The sequence below is a fragment of the Polyodon spathula genome, chromosome 18 (assembly GCF_017654505.1).
Source record: "Polyodon spathula isolate WHYD16114869_AA chromosome 18, ASM1765450v1, whole genome shotgun sequence".
Taxonomy (NCBI): Eukaryota; Metazoa; Chordata; class Actinopteri; order Acipenseriformes; family Polyodontidae; genus Polyodon; species Polyodon spathula.
In genome coordinates, this window is record NC_054551.1 from 16738217 (window position 1) to 16746141 (window position 7925).

The 7925-nt window shown below is 48.4% G+C and overlaps 2 non-coding genes across 2 annotated transcripts; both read left to right on the top strand.

Annotated features, from left to right (window-relative positions):
• The first annotated feature begins 106 nt into the window (after window positions 1-106).
• LOC121294246 lies at window positions 107-224 on the top strand. Its single transcript, XR_005946753.1, has one exon. It is a non-coding gene; the product is annotated as a U5 spliceosomal RNA (small nuclear RNA).
• A 5676-nt stretch (window positions 225-5900) lies between these two features.
• LOC121294238 lies at window positions 5901-6085 on the top strand. The gene has a single exon (XR_005946747.1). It is a non-coding gene; the product is annotated as a U2 spliceosomal RNA (small nuclear RNA).
• Window positions 6086-7925: the final 1840 nt, after the last annotated feature.

Consider the following 7925-nt stretch of genomic DNA (forward strand, 5'->3'; position numbering starts at 1 on the left):
GCGTTTTGGGAAGAGTTCCCCGTTTTTGTTTTGCGCGGCCTTGCTGCCGCTTGGCAGAGGGGAGGGCCTTTGGGCCGGCCGGAATGGCTCGGCCGCCAGCAAAGGCACACTCTGGCTTCTCTACAGCTCGAATAAATCTTTCGCCTTTTACTAAAGATTTCCGTGGAGAGGAGCATTTACGAGTTCAATCCAATTTTTGGACAGCCCTTCCCCTCAGGGAGGGGCTCCACCTGGAGTTTAAAAGCAGAGCGAGCACAGAAAGGGTGGTCGCCCCCATTGGATCCCGGCACCTTTCTTTCCCTCCGCCCGAGAAGCAAGTACCACGGCTGCTCCGGCGGGCGGCTGTGCCCGGGGCGTTTGGCGAAAACCATTGTGGGCATCGCTTCTCGGCCTCTTGGCTCAGATCGAGTGTGTGGCTCGTCCGCAGTTTGATTTGGAAGCGATCGGTAAGGTATCAGTAAGGTAAATGGGAGCAACATTGGCTGCTGGCAGCTGAGGTCTGGGTAGGAGAGGACCAGGGCAGGCGGCAGACCAGGAGCCAGGTTGTGGAGCAGGTAAGGATGACCCTTTGAGGGCACCTTATCTGCTGTTTCTTTTTCTATAGTATGATACCTTGCTTTTATTTGGCCTTGGCTAAATTTAAAACTTTAATTCTTTCTGGTGTGAGAAGGTGTTTATATAGTTAAAATGGCAGCCTTGAGGTTTGCGGCGCATCGTTTTAACTGTATAAGAATTTCTTTGAAGGATCAGGAGAGAGGAGAGGGGCAGGAGGTAGAATTAAACAGGCTTGAGTTTTCTCGGTTTGTGTTGCAAAAGAAATTGGGGTTTAAGCCAGATCAGCTTAATTGTATTATCACTGTGGGGAAGGGAAACACTTGGGATGTGAGTTTTAGGGATGTGAGTGATTTACAGAAATGTCACCGTTTGTTCATTGTAGGGAAAGATGACCAGCAGTTGAGTAGGTTTCAAGTGACTACCTTGACTGATGTTGCTAGAAGGGTGGCGATTGTGAGGATGGGGGTCGGAGACTGTGCAGGGAGAGGATGTGTGTATGTGGTTGAGAAAGTATTGTTTGGTGCATGGGGGTGCAGAGAAAGTGAGGGATAGTGATGAGGTATGGAATGGTGCTTGGAGAGTGTGTGTAAGTCTGTGGCCAGATCCGAATGGGTATGAGGGGTATAGGGCCATCCCCTCTGAAATAGTACTGGGGATGGATAGGGGTTATGTGCATTATTTTAGGCAACCCAAATTGTGTCGGAAGTGTGGGGTAATGGGTCACTTGGCGGCGGGGTGCCCAAAAATTATGTGTTATGTGTGTATAGGTGAGGGGCATGTGGCGAGTGAGTGTCAGGAGAAAAGGAAGTGTTGTCTATGTGACAGTAGTGAACACCTTTTTATGCACTGTCCAGCCTCCTTTGCTTACAAAGCAAAGAGGGATGAAGAGAGGGAGAGAGAGAAGAGGGAGAGGTATGAGAGGGAGGAGGAGGAGGAGGAGGAGGAGAGGGATGGGGTGGGAAGGAGAGAGATAAGAAGGGGGGAAGGAGGAGAGGGAGGATAGGGGACAGCAGGAAGGGAGAGGAAAGAGGAAGGAGAGCACAGAGGGGGGAGGGAGGGAAGGTGAGCAGCAGGGGGACGCGAGAGTGAGAGTAGAGAGGATGAGGGTTAAGGGCAGGCACCTGGGGTGGGTGAGCAGGGAGGAAGTGAGGGGGAGGAGGAGATGGACCAGGGGGAAGGACAGAAAGAAAGAATTTCTTTGGCAGCAGATCAGCAGGTCACGGAGTCAGAAGAGGATAGCGAGGGCTTCGGACAGGGTTCAAATAAGAGTGAGGGGGAGGCAGGTTCCTCAGGCACCCAGGACGAGAGCCCCATTCCGTGTGGCCAGATGCATCAAAGGAGATACGTGGTGAGTAATGTAGAGAGTGGAGCAGAGGAGGAGTCTAGTGAAGAGGAGATAGAGGTGGAGGAGGAGGAGGAGGAAGAGGTGGGAGGAGAGCTTGATGAGGAACAAATGGAGCAGGAGAGAGCTTCATGGAAAAGGAAATTGGAGAAAAGGGAAGAGGTGAGATGTTGTATGAAAGTGGGGAAAAGAGGGAAAAAGGAAAGGAAGGAGGATAGTAAGCAAGCTAGGCAGGAGACTCCGGTATCTCCTGGCTCGGACTCCTCGGTGTTGAGTGACAGGTCTTATGGCGGGAGGGGTATGGACCCTGGGGACACCTCTTTCTTGGATGATGATAATGTGCAGCAGTTCTCAGCTAGCATGGGGATAGGACCGAGTAAAATGTTATGAGTATGTTTTCTCACCTTTTGTTGTTCTACATGGCGCTGATAATAGCAACAATTAATGTGAGGAGTGTAAAGGGTAGTGTGAGATGTAGAACAGTGTTGGATTCCTTGTGTGCTGTGAAGACGGATGTCCTCTTCTTGCAGGAGTGCGGCATCCCGTTTAAGGAGTGTTACAGAGATCTGGAGAGTGTGTGGAAGTGTGGTGCGTCTGTGTGGTCCGGTACAAATGTGTGTAAGAATGCAGGCGTGGCTGTGTTATTTAAAGGTAAAGGCATTGAAATAAAAAACAAGACGGTGGTAGAGCTGTGGTTGTGGATGTGGAATGGATGGGGAAGGAAATGAGACTCATTAACGTCTATGCGTCGCCAGATAAGAATGAGAGAGCTGAGATGTTTGAGAAGATGAGAGAATACGTGGTAACATCTAAGACGGTGGTGTGGGGAGGTGACTTTAATTGTATGCTGAGTGGGAGTGATAGGAAGGGTGAGGGTATCAAAAAACTAGACAAAACATCCAAGATTCTGGGGGATATTATAGGTGATGCCCGTCTGGTCGATGGGTTCAGAAGGTTGAACACTGGTGTGCCGGGCTACACATGGTTCGATGCAGCAGGGTCTAGGGCTTCAAGAATTGATTTTGTCTTGGCCTCGAGGGAGGTGGAGTGGATGTTGTGCGAGTGTGTGCCTGTGTTTTATTCGGACCATGTGTTGTTGCGTGCTGAACTCAAGCTGGAGGGGGTGTGTGAGAAAGGGAAAGGGGTGTGGAAGTTGAATGTGAGTGTGTTGAAAGATAGAGATAAGGAATGACTTTGAAGAGCGATACAGGGAGTGGCAGTCTTTGAAAGTGATGTTTGATTTGATTGGTAAGTAGTGGGAGTGTGTGAAAACAAAAATTAAAAAGGTTCTTTATAGGGGTAGGAGTAAAGAGAGCATATGGACTGCAAAGGAAATTTCAGAGGCTGTATGAGTTGGCAGGTATGGGATGGGATGTGGCAAGTGAGACTGGTGCAGTTAAAAGTGAATTGAAAGATTTGTATGAAAGCAAAATGAAAAGGGTAATAGTTGAGAGCAAGGTGCGGCACATGGAGGAGAATGAGAAGTGTTTGCGGTACTTTAAGAAAGTGATGGATGGATGTAAGTTGATGAGTGGGTTGAGGGATGACAGTGGGATTGTAAGGAAGAAAACAGATGACATGCTTGAGGTGGCTGAAAGGTTTTATAGCAATCTGTATGAAAGGAAAGTAATAGATGAGAGTATGGTATGTGAGATGTTGGATGGGTTGGATGTGGGTGTGAATGAGGGAGAATCACTGGAGGGTGAGATCTCCCTGCAGGAGGCTGCTGCTGCCATGGGGTCCTTCAAAGATGGGAGGACTCCTGGTGGGGACGGTCTCCCGAGAGAGTTTTATATGACGTTTTGGGGGGTGATTGGGCCTGACATTGTGGATCTTTTTAATGAAATTATTGCTAAAGGGGTGATGCCCTTGTCTTTCAGGCAGGGGATCATCACCTTGGTATTTAAGAAAAATGTGAAGGAGGACTTGAAGAACTGGAGACCCTTGACCCTCTTGAACGTCGACTACAAGTGTTTTGCAAAGATTTTAACTCTTACAATGAGATCTGTGATTGCTGATGCGATCCATTCAGACCAGACCTGTGGCGTTCCAGGGCGAAAGATCACGGACAGCCTTATCCTACTGAGAGATTCGGTCCTTTTTGCACAGGACCGTAAGGTGCCGCTACGTCTTTTGAATTTGGATCTGGAAAAGGCATATGACAGGGTCTCTCATGAGTTTATGCTCAGAGTTTTGAAGAAAATGGGATTCACGGAAAAAATTGTTAGGTGGGTAAGTCTTCTCTATAGTGATATAGGAAGTAGGATTAGTATTAATGGGAAGCTATCTGGTCAAATTGATGTTAAGTGAGGAGTAAGACAGGGCTGTCCGCTGTCCACCCTGCTTTTTATTTGCTGTATGGAACCTTTGGCTCAGGCCCTTCGCAAGGATAAAATGATCAGGGGGCTGACTATCCCTGGGGGTGGAGGAGCCGAGGCAAAGTGTTTGTTGTATATGGATGACGTGAATGTGTTGTGCGCGGATGAGGATGCAATTAAGAGATCCTTGGTTCAAGCCTCTGGGTCCAAATTGAACCGTGGGAAGTCAGAGTGTATGTTTTTTGGAGAGTGGAAGTGTGTGCCTGGGATTGGGTTATGTGTGAGAACGGATTTTATTAAAGTTTTAGGTGTGAAAATTGATGCCTCAGGATCTAGTCAAAGCAATTGGGTGGACGTCGCAAAGAGGGTCGGACAGAAGCTGGGTCTCTGGGGGCTGAGGTCCTTGTCTCTGTAGGGGAAGGTGCTGGTGGTGAAGGCTGCGAGTCTTCCTCTACTGCTGTATGTGGGGGTGGTCTTTCTGCCCACAAGATCCGTGATTGTCTGTTTGAAGAGAAAGGTTTTTACATTTTTCTGGGGGTCCAAGTGGGAGCGCCTGAAGAGGGAGGTAGTATGCAGGGGAGCAGAGAAGGGTGGGAAAGGGCGCCCCGATTTAGAACTGTTTGTATTTATGCACAGTTTTTGTAAGCACCCGGAAATGGTGTTGAGCAATAGGGGTAAAGGAGCACTGTTTGTCCGTTTTTTTCTGGGGACTTACTGAAGATTTTTAGGAATTTTAAGGGTTCCGTTGAGTGTGCCTACTGCTTTCCATATGCCTTTTGTTTATGCTGCTCTTAAAACCTTTTTAAAGAAGAGACAGTTGGAGAGTATGGAGAAAGACATCTTTTTAAAGCCCCAAAAATGTTTTGCTCTTGTGCAGGGGAGAGAGGATACGTGCCCTGTCAGGGGATCCCTAGGAAACCCCAGTGTGGCGTGGAGGAATGCTGCCCATCCTGCCCTGATGAACCGACACAAAGATCTGGCCTGGCAGGTAGTCCACGAGATCTTGCCAGTGAGAGCAGTCATGTTTGCTCGAGGCATGGGGAAGTCCCCTAGATGCCTTGTTCAGGGCTGTGGGGCAGAAGAGACGGCACGTCACCTGCTGTGGGAGTGCGAGGCTGCCAGACGGCTGTGGAAGAAGGCGACCCCCCTGTTGGCTGTGTTATCGGAGAAGACCGCCGTGAAAGAGCAGCTGGTTCGGTACGGGCCGAAGAAGAACGAGAAAGGCTCATGGCAGCTCTGGTGTGCAGTGAACTGTTTTAAAGAGGCTCTTTTCAGAGCCAGGAACCTGCTCATTTTTTCAAAAGAGTTGGGCTGCCATGAGACATATGAAATAGGCCTAAGAGCTGTCAAGGGCTATGTGTCCAGGGATGCTAACAGGTGGGGCTGTGAAGATGCGGAGGAGGTCTGGCAGTTGAGATGGCCGGGCGGTGCTGGTGTCAGGGCCAGGTCGGATTGGTTGGGCTCATCGGGGCAGGATCAGGATGTTGTTTAAGGGCATTTCTTCCCTTGCACAAGTGAGGGGGTTTGATTTTAATGTATCTGCATTGTTATATTAGTATGTGAATCTGTGTATAATGTGTTGTGTCAGTGGTGTTTGTGTTTTGCGTATTTATTGTATATGAAGTGCAGTGATTGTAAAAATGTACATGATTATTGGGAAGGATTGATGTATTTGATTGTATGTGACTGAATTTATATACAATAAAAAAAAAAAAAATCTGTTCTTATCAGTTTAATATCTGATACGTCCCCTATCAGGGGACCATATATTAAATTGATTTTTGGAATCTGGAGATGGAACAGGGGCTTGCTCCGTCCACTCCACGCATCGGCCCGGTATTGCAGTGCCTCCGGGAACGGTGCACACCTTTCTCTAACGTTGGTCAAAGTCAGATCTGGATCTCCTCCTGTGGGCGCTTTGTCTACCCCTGCTGGAGGGGAGGTGCCGGTGTTGATGCAAGTTTTCCCGCCGTTTTACTTGTTGTTGTTGTTCTTTTCTCCTTTCGTTGTTTTCTCCTTTCTTTCTTTGATTCTCACGGGGTGATGATGTAGACAGCAGCAGTCTGTTTCCTGGGAGCATGCAGCTAACCAGACAAGTGTGGTGGAACACGTCCCTGTGCCCAGGTCCTCAGCCTGCCAGCCAGCCTGCCAGCCTGCCAGCGAGGCACAGTTTGGTAGTTACCCAAGTCACCTTGCACAGCATAGCAGCGTGGCCAGACTATTTGTAAGGCGCAGTCCGCCAGTTTATGTTTCGTTTTGCTTTTGGTGTTGTGTGTTTTTGTGCTTTGTTTTGTTTCCTCCTGCTTAAATTGCACGTTTCCCCTCTGGAGGCTGCAGCCAGTTCTTTTGGAGCCTGCATGTGCTTGGAATTCTGCACCCACCTTTGAATCCCCCTGTGCCGACCGGGCCGGGGGGCCCCGGGCCAGGGCCAAGTTGCTATCGCTTCTCGGCCTCTTGGCTCGGATTAAGTATGTGGCATGACCGCAGCTTTTTCTAAAAAAAAGAGAAAAGAGAAGGTGATGGCAACCGGAGACTACATGTCTGCCCCCTCGGTGCAACATTCGGTTATTCCTGAGTAAATACTGTGATGTTTTAGGTGTTGGAATAAAAGAAATGGATTATGATGAAATGTGGAACAGGAATAGAAATACACTGTCCGTTTTAAGAGAAAGATAGGAGCGTTTGAATGTCCCCCAGCATCCTTTTACATCGCCGGTGTTAAGGGATATTTGTATTATTATGGACAACCAAAAACTTGCAGAAAATGTGGAAAGCAGGGACATATTGCAGTAATGTGCCCAAATATTTTCTGCAGAAACTGTTTAGAGACGGGACACGAGGCAAAAGAGTGTAAAAAAACAAAATCCTGCAATCTGTGCGATTCCACTGAGCACATGTTCAAGGACTGCCCTGGCCGACATAAAACTTACGGTGAGTCACTGAGACAGTGAGGTGGTTTTAGAAGAAATCAGGAGACCATGTGCCTACCTGTGCTGATGGAGGCACTGTTTCTGAAGGCGTTGTGCAGGAGACTCTTCCTGTGGTTGCAGCGGTAGAGGAGCCTCTTGTTTTTGGTTTGGAGCCTCCTGCTGTTGAGGGTCCTGTTGCAGGAGCGTCTGGGGCAGGAAAAGAAAAAAAAAGATAAAAAGCAGAAGGTCGGTTACTACTGTTGAGAACCTACCTGAAGCTATGACAACCGAAGAATCATCTCAGGGTACGGCGATTTTAGATACACCTGTTGGGGGTGGAAAACAGTGGGGCGACACAGAAGAAAGCTGCGAGATGGGTTGGGAAGTGACGGAAGGGAAAAGAACAACAAAGAGGAAACTAAACCAGGAGGAGTTGGATGGCGACAACAAAGTCTGCGTGATCGAGACATCCAACAGTTTTGAGAGTTTGGAAAATGAGGAGGTGGGAGAGGAAGAAGTCTCGAGCTTCGAGCCATCTTCAGTGGAGAGTACCCGGTTGGCACCGCCATCAGAAGTGGATAGCGAGGAAAACAGTGTGGATTCCCAGCTAAACTATTTGAGCGACTCAATGGTGGACAACATGAAAAAAACAACAATGTTCCCAATGGGTGATAAAGAAGATGGAACATAAAAACATAGAAAAATGAACTTTAATGTGTTTTCAGTCAACACGAGGGGGATGAGAGATGCTGGCAAGAGGGCATCCTTGTTCTTTTCCTTCAAGTCGTTGGACTTTCAGGT